The sequence below is a fragment of the Notechis scutatus genome, chromosome Z, assembly GCF_049901735.1.
Source record: "Notechis scutatus isolate UNSWTSFEM ecotype Mainland chromosome Z, rNotScu1.2, whole genome shotgun sequence".
NCBI lineage: Eukaryota > Metazoa > Chordata > Lepidosauria > Squamata > Elapidae > Notechis > Notechis scutatus.
This window is the reverse complement of record NC_142025.1, coordinates 113,299,603-113,313,993: the sequence shown is the minus strand read 5'-3', so window position 1 is coordinate 113,313,993 and position 14,391 is coordinate 113,299,603.

Here is a 14,391-nt window from a genome sequence, read left to right as displayed (position 1 = left end):
GAGACGTGAGTGTATCTTCTGACCCTCCGGCACTCATCCACAATTCTCTGCACTTCTCTAGGCCTGGTTTGCTGAGTACGAGGAGCAGCCCTGGTGTCTCTGCTGCCCCACCCCCATGGCCCCAGCCATCACTGCCTGGGAAAGGCACATGAGAAGAAAGCAAGCAGAAACATAGCTCTTGCTTGGGTGAAAGAGTGGAGATCGGGGAAGGCACAGGCAACAGAAAGCAGCGTTTTCAAAGGTGACAGCTTGCGTCTTCTGTTGCATATGCCTTCCTCAATCTCAGCTCTTTCTCCCCAGCGAGAGCTTTTCCTGTGCCTTCCCCGGGCAGCAATGGCTGGGGCCGTTGGGAGGGTGGCGGCAGAGCAGAGCGCCGAGATGCTGCTGATGCCGCTGCATTCTGGACCTCTGAAGTGGATGAGTGCAGACTTGCCCACTCTGCCCCCTCCCACCAACAACAACCAGTACTTTTCCAGCCCCAGGCTGCCCCTACAGCCCAAACTAGGAGAGGTGAGCTGGATGGTGTGGAAGTGCCATGCAAATGCCAGTAGCATGGCTCTCTTGCACCTTCCAGCCATCTCCATTGCCAGTTCAGCTCACCTGTGCCACCATTACCTCAACAACACCATTACCTCATCCTGGCTGGTGAAGGCTGCGCTGCTTTTTGCATGTTGCACCACCTGCAAATTTGCACATTATACGTGCCACCCCCTATGGAGGAGATTTCCAACCCCACCATGGGCCGGTCCCACATTCCAGAGTTGCAGTAGTCACAAGACTGGTATTTTGGTCATTCCAGAGCAGCTCATCCATGGCTGGCTGGTGCACCAGCTAGTCCTGTGACTACTAAAGATCTGGAATATGGGACTGACTTTCCCACCAATGTCAACAAGACACCATCAGTCAAAATTCATATTAGTGGTCCATGGGATTTGAAATTATAAGTTTGGTGGTTCCTGAGATCCAAAAGATTGGACACCCCTGTTCTAGTCCAACCCTATACTATTTCAGATGGGTAGCTGTCCAGCTTTGGCTTCTGGATTGTGGAGAAACAATCCCATAACAAACAATGAGTTCGCTTAATGACTGCTGTGTTCACTGCAATAAAGGTACCAAGGCTGGGTCTGATCATGGGATGACCTACGTAATAACTTAACAGGCTCAAGTACAGTTGTAACTCAAGGACCACTGGTACATATGATATGATTCTGGCTTTAATACTATAACTGCCTAAAGTCAAAGATGCAACACCAATAACCTTTTACTTTGTTGATCAACCAACATACATGAAACAAGTAAATGGAATATAAGGGATGCTATGATGTGGATTTATCAATTACTCCCCAATTCAAAGGCTCTGCTTCACCTTTCTGTGACTGAATTCACTTGGAGATCTGCTCTGAGGAAGAAAAGGTTCTTGGCTGGCTTGAGATTCACTTCCTCTCACTGCGTGTCTAATGTAGCGGTAGATTCCCATGATAAGGTAGATAACTATGGTCAGGATGTTTATTTGCAGATACAGCTGGCTGTTTGGCATTGTCCCTCGAGAAGGAGCAGCATTGCTTCACTTTCTCTGAGTAGTGAGTATTATTGTAACTAGAGGAAATGAATGCCACCCATTCCAGTCCTTTCCCAGGAGCCTGTCTCACACAGCTCATGTTGTTTTTTTCCAGAACCCTTTTAGGAAAGATGGATGGGTTGCCCAGATACTCTAATGATCCATGGATTTCTACTGCTATAATGTAGAGCGACCACCTGCCCCTCAGTTCAAAGACTCAAGTTCAACTTTTTGTGACTGAATCCACTTGGAGATCTGCTCTGAGGGAGGGAAGGTTCTTGCCTGCCTTCAGACTCACTTCCTCTCACTGTGTCTCTTGCACAGTAATAGACTGCTGTGTCCTCTGGTTTGAGACTGTTCATTTGCAGATACAGCTGGCTTTTGGCATCTTCACCCTGGAGATGGTGAAGCGGCCCTTCACTTTGTCTGAGTAGTAAATAGTACTGGCATCATACCATATGTAGGCTACCCATTCCAGTCCTTTCCCAGGAGCCTGTCTCACCCAGTCCATGCTGTAATCGCCAAAGTTGTATCCAGAACCTTGGCAGGAGAGACGGAGAGAATCTCCAGGACTCCTCATGTCCCCTCCAGACTCCACCAACTGGACCTCAGATTGGCCACCTAAAATAAAAGTTGTTTTACCAAACACTCCTTTATACAAGCATTAAAATGGAAAAAGCTGAGTATAGAGGATAGAATTACCTCTGAGGCAAGATAATAAGGACACCAGATTTAGCCACATGATCATTTCTGCTCCCTCTATTGAACAGAGTGTAACTGGTAGTAGAGAAATTGGGAAAGCACTGGTGGGTATATCCTGAAAATGGAAATCAAGCAGTTCCTTTAAAGGGGAAATTATGCCCTGATTTACATATTACTTGGGATAAAAGAACCACTGAATGTATTCACCTAGATACAGTGGAACTTCAGATCATGACTGTAATCCGTTCCAGGATTTCAGTTGCAATCCAATGTGGTTGCGAATAGAAGTGAGACTGACTGCATATAGCCTACAATTCTGTGCATGTGCAGAAGGGGAAATCGCCATGGCAGGAAAAATCACCAAGGCTGTACTAGTCAGCACCCAAGGATCGTTCATGTCCACAAGCAACAATTTTCCCAAAGTTTTGGTCATCACCCAATTTGGTCACAAACAGAAGGATTTGTGACCCGAGGTTCCACTATATATTTGTTGTACAGACCTTAGACATATGTTTTTCAAATAATGTTCCAGTCCTAAGAAAAATGATGACAGACATGCTTTGTTCTTATTTTCCTTTGAATACATAACAAAATACTAATAGGAAAACTGTACTGTAAGTGAAACAAGCACTTGAACAATTCCACAATTTTTCAAAAATGAGTCAAGGTAGCAGAGAAATTATTTGCTAACTACATAGGTATTAAGAGATTTCATACACCCTTCCTTGCCTCCTTCCTTCCCTCCCTCCCTCCCTCCCTCCCTCCCTCCCTCCCTCCCTCCCTCCTTCCTTCCTTCCTTCCTTCCTTCCTTCCTTCCTTCCTTCCTTCCTTCCTTCCTTCCTTCCTTCCTTTCCCCAAGCATATTAGTGACTAAGCCTTGAGGAACAATTTCTAATCCACAGTTGTAATACAAAAAGGCAGAATTAAATAATGTTATGTCCCAAAATGTTTTCATTGTTGAATTAGAAAGTTCAAAAGATCTCTTCTTATTTTATTCTCCAAAAAAATCAGATTGTGATAAATCTAAGAAATATATTTGTTGCAATTTCAGACGTGGCTTCACAATGAAGATCTTCCATGTAAGAATGATTTACTTTATTCATTTAATTATGTTTTCCCCCTTTTATATAAAATTACTACATTTGGATTTCAAAGTAAGAGAAAAACTATGTTTTGCAATCCATTATTGACACAAAGATGTTGAATGAAGGGAATATCTCTTTTGATTCAAGATTATAAGGACCCATTCCAGTCCCTTCCCAGATACTGTTTTATCCTGCCTGTATTGTGAAGGTGAAGCCAGAGCAGAGGTGGTATTCAGCAGGTTCTGACCAGTTCTGGAGAACCAGTAGAAAAAAATTTGAATAATTTGGAGAACTGGTAAATACCACCTCTGACTGACCTCACCCTCATCTATTCTCTGCCTCCCGAGTCCCAGCTGATTGGCTGGGTCTTTTTTTGTTGCCTTGCACAGGAGAACGGAGCTGGAAAGCAGGTTAGTGGGGTAGGGGAGGGAATGTAGATTTCTCAGTATCCTTCCCATAGAGTGGGAAGGGAATGGAAATTTTGCAGTATCCTTCCCCTGCCACACCCACCAAGCCACATCCACTGAGCCAAGCCACGCCTACCAAGCCACGCCCATAGAACCCACTAAGCCATGCCTACAGTAAAAAAAAGAATCTCATCACTGAGCCAGAGGCTCATCAGGAGATATAGATAATGCCTCAATAGGCATTATCATATCTCCTTCAGACTCCACCATTTGCAACTCCAGTTTTATACCTTGAAATGAGAAACAGAATAAGAAAAAATAGGAATATTGTTGAAATATTATAGTAGTAGTGAGCCTTAATCCCATTGTTACAGCCCAGGAAGGAAATAGTCATGAAGTATCATGACCAAACAGAAAGAGTAACAGAGTTGGATGGGACTTTTTTTTTTCAATAAAGTTTTATTTGGGTTTTCACACATACAAAATACAAGTAAAACATATATTTTTTAAAACAGCATGGTCCCAGGTTGAACTTCTTTATACAGACACAAAACTCAATTTCATGCTCCTTTTTGTATTCTATTCCATATCTTATACTATTTTACATTTTCTATGTAGTTTTTCCCCTCTTTTAATTTTCTCAATTTAATTTTGATTATCTCATCTCAATTCAAATCATTCTATTTATACTTTTGTCTGTTATGTTTCAATTTCATATTATCTTTTCTCATTAAACAAATTTTCTCCTGTAGTTACTAATTGGAGTATGACACCTTTATATCTTTAAATTACATCCATTCAACTTTTATTTAAACTTCAATATATACCTTAAGGTTATGACCTTCAATATAATACATAATACATAACTTCCAATCGAATTCTGCTTGGCACATTCTTTCCATTCTCTTTCCCCCCTTTCCTTTTTTCCCCCAATCTAAGATTCATTAAAGATGGCTTCTTCTTTGTCGCAATTTTCTTGTTCTGCAGACATTTCTTGTTGTTTCTCATAATTCCAAATCTCCATTTCTAAAAACTGAAATACAAAGCCAAAAGAACCTCTCCCTTCTTTTGCATCTTCTTTGTACTTTTTAAGTTCCATTTTCAGTTCTTCTAAAAGTGGAGCCATTTTCAACAGTTTTAAACAACCACCCGATTGATTTTAGTCATTCAAAACAATAACCAAGAATCTAGAAATCATCAAGTAATCCAAATAGTCCTGAGTTGTATCTTCTTATTTCTTTTTCAACTTTCTCTTCCTGGGGTTTTTGTTGCAATATTTCAGTTAGAATGTATCTTTTGGAAGTCTTGTTGAGATTTTGCTGTAAGTTCTTTTTTAATTCCAGGCAGTCTCCTCCCTTCCAGATCCTACCCTTTTATTCTTTTTCTCTCCTTTCCTGTTTTCAAAAGCTTTTAATTATCCAGAAATCCTTATTATCCCTTTGACTTTTTATTTTCAGCATTAAATGCCTATTAATGTCAAAGTGGATTTTTTTCCAATTTCTTGCTTAAGTCACTTAGCTGCCAGTATGGGAAAAGGAGAAAAAAAAATCTTTTTCCCTTTCTCTCTCCTTCACAGCTTAAAAATCTTCTTAGGGAACAATGTTATTGTTTTTTAATAGTTTCAATTCCAGGGTAACTTATTTGTTGCTTTTGCTGTTTGACCCAGTCAACCAAAACTTTCTCTTCTTATCTTCCTCCTGCACATTCTTTTCTGGTCAAGTTCTTCTTTGAGGTGTCCATTTCTGACCACTGCTGCAACTGCCTTCGGGAAAGGGAGTAATGGCCAGCTGGGGAGGAGAGATGTGGCTCTCCTCAACCCTGCAGGCACCTCCACGGGGTGGCTTAGCCCTGAAACCAGCCAGCTCGGGGCGCTCCAGTGGCGAGCACAGATTGAAGCCTCGCAGAGACAAGGTTTCGGTCTGTTGCTGAAGAAGCTCAAACCAGAAGTGGGGACTTTGAGGTCTTCTAGTCCAAACAGGAGACCCTATAACATCTCAGACAAATGGCTGTCCAATCTCTTCTTTAAAAAAGTCAAATATAGAGCATCCACAATTTCTTAAGCAAGCCCTTCCAATGATTAATTTTCCTAACTGTTAGGAAATTTCTCCTTAGTTCTACATTGGATCTCTCCCTGATTAGTTTCCATCCATTGCTTCTTGTTCTGCCTTAAGGTGCTTTGGAGAATAGATTGATTGCTTGTAATTTGTGGCAGTCCCTTAGATATCGGAACACTGGTATCATGTCATTCTTAGTTCTTCTCATCATTAGACAAGACATACCCAATTCCCACAACAGTTCTTCATATGTTTCAGCAAACAGAAATTGGTTCAGAAATAATAAATATCCTTCAACTACTTCAATATTAGTGGCTTCTCCATGTCATCAGTAGAGAAAATGAAAGTGGTTCTGCTGCACTTTTCTGCATGGAGAGCTAACTTCCTTTGTTTTTAATTCAGGGCATGGAAGCCGATTCAACTTGGATGGCAACCATGAGCAATAAGGGATTTTGTCAGGATTCACCATAGCTTCCTCTCACTGTGAGTCTCTAACACAGAAATACACAGTGGTGTCCTCTGGTTTCAGGCTGTTCATTTGGAGATAAAACATGTTGGAGGCATCTCTCCAGGAGATAGTGAAACAGCCTTTCACTGAATTGGTATAGTATTGGGTGCTCCCATCTCCATTGTTGTCTATCCAGGAAACCCACTTGAGTACTTTCCCAGGAGACTGCCTCACCCAGTTCATATCAGAGCTGCTGAAGGTGACACAAACAATCAGACAACATCATAAGCAACTCAAATACAACAAACATCTCTCAAGAAGCTATCTTTGAAATAACCAGAGGTGGCCCTGGGTACAAATACAATGACGGCTCTATGGCCCCAAGATTTTGGAGAGTTGTATGCAAAAATGAGTCCAGCAAACACATATTCACTCATACAATAAACACCATTGCAAAAACCAATCCCAACCACAAAAAACTTCGCTCAAGACCAGACTTATCCATACTGCAAAGAATCTGCTCCTGTGAACTCTGTGAAGAACTCAAAAACCATCTAGACAATGCAGAAAAGGATCTATACATTGACTATAGATATGATTGCATCAAAAGAAAGTCACACAACTCAAAACTCTACATCTAATCCCACCCCATCCAATCCAACTTCACTCAAAACTAGGCATGCACACTCCTAACTACCTCTATTCCAACCACAACCGGCCTTAAATGCAAGCTACTCAATGCAAGAAGCCTTGTAAATAAAATACCTGAATTTCTCCTCTTACTAAAAATGGCTAAATTCGAGATTATATTTGTCTGTGAAACATGGCTCAATGCATCTCTCCCTGATTCCATTAATAGACTATCATGTTTACTGATCAGATCGTGAAATCCGTAGAGGAGGAGGTGTTGCTATCTTCTATAAAAAGTCCCTACATCTAAAAAACATCCAAGTTACCCAGGAACTTGCTCTTCCTGAGACCATCGTCTGTGAACTGTCCTTAAATATCACATTTCGGTTCTTACTATGTTACAGAGCTCCTTATTATGACATCGAACATGCAAACAAGCTAAATACACTACTAACATGGGCAGTATCCTCCCCATACTCTTTTATCTTTCCTGGTGACTTCAATTTACCTCATATTAACTGGACCCTTAACGAATGTACAACTGAACCCACACATGCAACCTTCTACAATGCAGGAACAAATCTGGGACTGGAACAACTAGTAACCAACAATGCTAGACTTAACAACTGCCTCGATCTCTTCTTCTGCAATAGTTTGAATACAATTTACAGAATACAAATTAAAGAACCCTTTCCCAACAGTGACCACAAGATGATTGACTTTTGTCTCAACATATCTCCACACAAAAATCATCACAATGACGGAATCCTCAATTATAACTTCAAAAAAGGCAACTATGATCTTATTAACAATGATCTCTCATCCCTTGATTGGCAACTTCTATTCACTGGACGCAATTCTGTTGAAGACCATTACAACATATTTTTACTTGAAATCAAAACAGTCATCAAACTATATGTACCATTAACAACCCCTAAAACCAGAAGAAACAAATTACCCATAACAATAAGGAAGCTTCAATCCAAAAAGAATCACTTTGGCGGAAAAACAAATCTGGTCACGTTGCCAAATTCAAAAGCAGATACAAAAATTTATGTCACCAGATAAAAACTGAATGCACCAATTATCACATTAGACAAGAAGAAAACCTTCTACACACCAATTCCACCCACACTTTCTACAATTTTGTAAACAACAAAATAAAAGTTTCAAGGTCCATACCACCCCTGAAAGGATCTAATGGTAAAGACTGCAACGACGACACTATTAAAGCCAACCTCTTTAACACATTCTTTGGCTCAGTATTTGTAAACAGCAATGGATCATGCCCAGTATTTCCTAGTTCAACCACAATGATCTAATACATATTGATTTTACAGAAGACAATGTTAAAAAAGCACTACGCAATATAAAACCATCTCTATCTATTGGACTGGATTGAATATGTGCCTACTTCTTTAAAAAGCTATCCACTGCCATAGCTGAACCTCTAAGCATAATCTTTGAAAAATCTTTCAGGACCAGCTCCTTGCCTAACCTATGGTCACAAGCCACGGTCATCCCCATCTTCAAAAAGGGAGACCCCAGCCTAGTTGAAAATACAACAAACTACTCCTAAAACTAAAATCTTATGGTATCTCTGGACACCTGCATAACTGGATAGAAGCATTCCTGTCAAACAGACAGCAAATGGTCAAAATTGGGAGTGTCCTATCAAATTCTGTACTTGTCAACAGTGGTGTCCCCCAAGGCAATGTTCTAGGACCAACTCTTTTCATACTCTACATAAATGACCTCTGTGATCATATCAAGAGCAACTGTGTTCTCTTCGCTGATGATGTAAAGCTATTCAACACCACAGACAATACTGCTACCCTTCAAAAAGACTTTGACTATGTATCAGAATGGTCAAACAAATGGCAACTTCAAGTCTCAACAAATAAATGCTCTGTCTTATATTTTGGCAAAAAAAATCCCGAAAATATAATACAGGCTGAATAGTCAAGACCTTGGTGATGATCCAAACTCTGTCAAGGATCTTGGAGTACTCATCTCTAATGGTCTAAGTGCTAGAGCCCACTGTAACTACATGGACAAAAAGGCGTTAAGAGTTGTTAACCTAATCTTACATAGCTTTTTCTCTGGTAATATTACACTAATAACTAGAGCATACAAAACATTTGCTAGACCAATACTCAAATACAGCTCATCAGTCTGGAACCCAGATTATGTATGTGGTATTAACACAGTTGAGAAAGTCTAGAAATATTTCACAAGAAGATTTCTCCACTCCTCTACTCATTGCAGAATACCTCATGCCACCAGACTCGAAATTTTAGACCTAAAAAACCTACAACTATGCCACCTTCAGTCTGATCTAAGTATAGTATATAAAATCATACATTGCAATGTCCTACCTGTCAATGAATACTTTAGCTTCACCCATAACAACACAAGAGCAAACGATAGGTACAAACTCAAGCTTAATCACATCAAATTTGATTGCAGGAAATACGACTTCAGCAAAAGAGTGGTCAATGTCTGGAATACTCAACCTGGCTCTGTGGTTTCTTTCCCAAACCCGAACAACGTTAACCTTAAACTGTCTACTGTTGATCTCACCCCTTTCCTAAGACGGGCATGCATAAGTGCACCAATGGGACTACCATCCCTGTCCTATTGTTTCTTTTATATTTTTTATATTTTTCTTATATGTATCCATGTATTCATAACTATATTTTTACTTATACGTATTATCTTGTAAGCAATTGACAAAAATAAAAAAATTAAAAATTAAAAATAGAGGTGGAGGGACTCCCCAGGCCTTCTCACATTCCCTCCAGATTCCAACTGGACGTCAATTTGCACATCTGGAAAGAAATATTGATACGTAATTTTTAGTATCCAGTATGATGCAGTCCATTTACCTCAAGCATATAGGAGCCTGTTAGCTTCTATCTCTGCATGGAAGAACTATTATCTTTGATGACTGCTAAAATGGAGACCAGTTGGAGCAAAAATAACATTTTTCTTTCTCAGGGGAGAAGTTCCAGGCAGACTGGCTTTTGCTCTCCAGCCACAGGTTGAGGAGGGTGGGAGATGATGTCATATAAAGAGGAAGGTCAGCCCAGTATTTACATACACTTCTAGATAAAAGAGAAATGGGTTTGGCTGATAATAACACCAAGAGTTTTTCAAAAACCTGAAAATATGTATAAATGTTATGTTCATGTAATAGGGTATATTTCATGCACTATGATGATCTCACACAATTTTTTATTAATCTCCTTTAATGACTTTTATTGAAGGATTAGAAATATTGGGCGTTGATAAGAGCACCTAGTTTTACAAGTTAGGTTATGCCTCACAATCAACTTCTAATCATTCAAGTGAGCACAATATAAAAAAATTGATAATCAATGGAAATCAGCAACTTTCTTAATAATAATAATAATAATAATAATAATAATAATAATAATAATAATAATAATAATAATAATAATAATAATAATAATAATAATGAGAAATACACCACCACATCTTATTCACAATCTACAGATCTGTTTTGATGTTTTAGACAATGTGAAATGAATGCAAATAACTTTGTTAGATTGAACATTATTTTCTGCTCCAACTTTAGAATTAAATTCCCAGTTGGTCATTTAAATAGGGAGAAGAGTGGAAAATTATTTCAACAAATAAGGAATTACTACTGGAGATGCAAATAAAAGAGGTAGATGGCAGGAAATAAAAGAGGTTGAAGTCAGGAAAAGAAGCCATGGATGAAACTAACAGTGAGAGCAATCAACTCATGGAACAGTAGTTGCCTTCAGAAATTATGGTAGTTTATTATTGGAAACTTTCAAGAAGAGACATGACTGCCATCTGTCAAAAATGGTGCAGGGTCTGCTTCAATGGAGGGTTGTACTAGATGACCTACAAGGTCCCTTCCAACTCTGTTAATCTACATAAAAAGATCCAACCTGGAACAAAGAAGAAATTTCCTGATATTGAGAACAATTAATCAGTGGAACAGCTTTTCCTCTAGAAGTTGCCTCTAGAAAGTCTCACATCAGTGAAGAGAATGCAGTTGCTCTTAATCAGAGATCATTTATGTAGAGTATGAAGAGAGTTGGTCCTAGAACACTGCCCTGTGGGACACTACTGTTCACAGGTACAGAATTTGATAGGACGCTCCCAATTTTGACCATTTGTTGTCTGTTTGACAGGAATGCTTCTATCCAGTTATGCAGGTGTCCAGAGATACCATAAGATTTTAGTTTTAGGAGTAGTTTGTTGTATACCACTGAATCAAAGGCTTTACAGACGTTTATGTAGATTGCATCTATAGCTTTGCCCTGATCGAGTTGTGTAGTCCATATGTTTCTGCAGTGTAAGAGTTGCAGATTACAGGATAGTTTTTTTTCTGAAATCAAATGGTTTATTAGAGAGTAGGTTGTTTGTTTCTAAGTGGAGGATGATGGATTGGTTAATAATTGATTCCATGACTTTACAGGTGACACAGCATAAAGATATTGGTCTGTAATTTTCAACTAGGCTGGGGTCTCCCTTTTTGAAGATGGGGATGACAGTGGCTTGTGACCATAGGTTGGGCAAGGAGCTGGTACTGAAAGATTTTTCAAAGATTATGTCGAGAGGTTTGGTTATGGCAGTGGATAGCTTTTTTAAGAAGTAGGCACATATTCCGTCCGGTGCAATAGATAGAGATGGTTTTATATTGCGTAGTGCTTTTTCAACGTTGTCTTCCATGAAATCGATATGTATTGGATCATTGTAGTCATCTGTGGTTCGACTAGGAAATACTGGGCATGATCCATTGCTGTTTAGAATTACTGAGCCAAAGAATGTGTTAAAGAGGTTGGCTTTAATGGTGTCATCATTGCAGTCTTTACCATTTGGTCCTTTCAGGGGTGGGATGGACCTTGAGTCTTTTAGTTTGTTGTTTACAAAATTGTAGAAAGCGTGGGTGGAATTGGTGCGTAGAAGCTTTTCCTCTTGTTTAATGTAATAATTGGTGCGTTCAGTCTTTATCTGGTGGCATAAATTTTTGTATCGACTTTTGAAGTTGGCAATGTGACCAGATTTGTTTTTCCACCAAAGTGATTTCTTTTTGGATTGAAACTTCCTTATTGTTATGGGTAATTTTATTTTTCTAGTTTTGGGAGTTGTTATTGGTACATATAGTTTGACGAACCTTCTGACTTCAAGTAAAAATATGTTGTAATGGTCTTCAACAGTATTGCATCCAGTGAATAGAAGTTGCCAATCAAGGGATGAGAGATCGTTATTAATAAGATCATAGTTGCCTTTTTTGAAGTTATAATTGGGGATTCCATTGTTGTGATGATTTCTGTGTAAACACATGTTGAGACAAAAGTCAATCATGTTTTGGTCACTGTTGGAAAAGGGTTCTTTAATTTGTATTCCGTAAACTGTATTCAAACTATTGCAGAAGAAGAGATCGAGGCAGTTGTTAACTCTAGCATTGTTGGTTACTAGTTGTTCCAGTCCCAGCTTTGTTACAGCATTGTAGAAAGTTGCATATGTGGGTTCAGTTGCACATTCATTAAGGGTCCAGTTAATATGAGGTAGATTGAAGTCACCAGGAAAGATAAAAGCGTGTGGGCAGGATGCTGCCCGTGTTAGTAGTGTATTTAGCTTGTTTGCATGTTCAATGTCATAATCAGGGGCTCTGTAACATAGTAAGAACCAAAATGTGATATTTAAGGACAGTTCACAGACAATGGTCTCAGGAAGAGCAAGCTCCTGGGGAACTTGGATGTTTTTTAGATGTAAGGACTGTTTATAGAAGATAGCAACACCTCCTCCTCTACGGATTTCACGATCTGATCAGTAACCAAGGTAGTCTCTTACTGTAGTAATGGAGTCAGGGAGAGATGCATTGAGCCATGTTTAACAGACAAATATGATGTCAAATTTAGCCATATTTAGTAAGACATTGTGGCCAAGCAGTATCCTGCTAGAATGAGAAATAGGAATAAAGCCCTAAAATCAATTCAGTTGATTTAAGGAAGGATAAATAGTGGGAAGTCTTCTTTGATTTGCGGAGAGAAGTGACCAATTTTTCAAAGAAAAACTGAGGAAAATAACATTCAGTGGTATTATACAGGGAAGGCTGCCCTCTAGTGATAAGCAGATGGCGTACAGATAGCAACTTTAATTTCACTTCCAGAGACATGAGCCTGGGCAGCTTGATTTGAGCTCAATTACAGGAGGATCTCAGGGACCATTTTTACATTTCATATAATTGTGGATTTAGTACTTTAACTGTCTGAAGTCAAAGATGTAACCCAAATAACCTTTTATTTTGTTCATCAACCACCATTTATGAAAACAGTAAATGGCAGTAAAAGGCATTTTCTGTTTGTTTTTGTTTGCTATACACATTGAAGCATGACTTTGAAGAAGTTTTGAGAACTCTTGGGGAGTGAAATTCTCAAAGGACCATTATTATTTTTTTCCTTCAAGAAACTATATTAATTTCCCAGTAAGAAACTGGAGAAGCAGTAAAGTTTACAGCTGAAAACACAGGCATTATTTCAGTCATGGTAAAAAACAGTAGGTCTTTTGTGACTCTTTGTGACATGCCTTTGCAGATACAGAAGGCAGTTGGATTTGTCTCTGGAGATGGTAAAGAATGAGAACGCAATCTAAAACCATCTCTATCTATTGGACCGGATGGAATATGTCCCTACTTCTTAAGAAAGCTATCCACTGCCATAGCCAAACCTCTAAGCATAATCTTTGAAAAATCTTTCAGAACCAGCTCCTTGCCTAACCTATGGTCACAAGCCACAGTCATCCCCATCTTCAAAAAGGGAGACCCAAGCCTAGTTGAAAATTACAGGCCAATCTCCTTATGCTGCGTCACCTGTAAAGTCATGGAATCAATTATTAACCAATCCATCATCCTCCACTTAGAGACAACAACCTACTCTCCAATAAACAATTTGGTTTCAGAAAAAAACTATCCTGTAATCTGCAACTCTTACACTGCAAAAACATATGGACGACACAACTCAACCAGGGCAAAGCAATAGACGCAATCTACATAGACTTCTGTAAAGCCTTTGATTCAGTGGTACACGACAAACTACTCCTAAAAATAAAATCCTATGGTATCTCTGGACAACTGAATAACTGGATAGAAGCATTCCTGTCAAACAGACAACAAATGGTCAAAATCGGGAGCGTCCTATCAAATCCAGTACCTGTCAATAGTGGTGTTCCCCAAGGCAGTGTTCTAGGACCAACTCTCTTCATACTCTACATAAACGACCTCTGTGATCATATTAAGAGCAATTGCGTTCTCTTCGCTGATGATGTAAAGCTGTTCAATACCACAGACAATACTGCTACCCTACAAAAAGATCTTGACTATGTATCAGAATGGTCAAATAAATGGCAACTTCAAATCTCAACAAATAAATGCTCTGTCTTACATATTGGCAAAAAAATCAGAAAATAAAATACAAGCTGAATAGTCAAGACCTTGTTGATGACC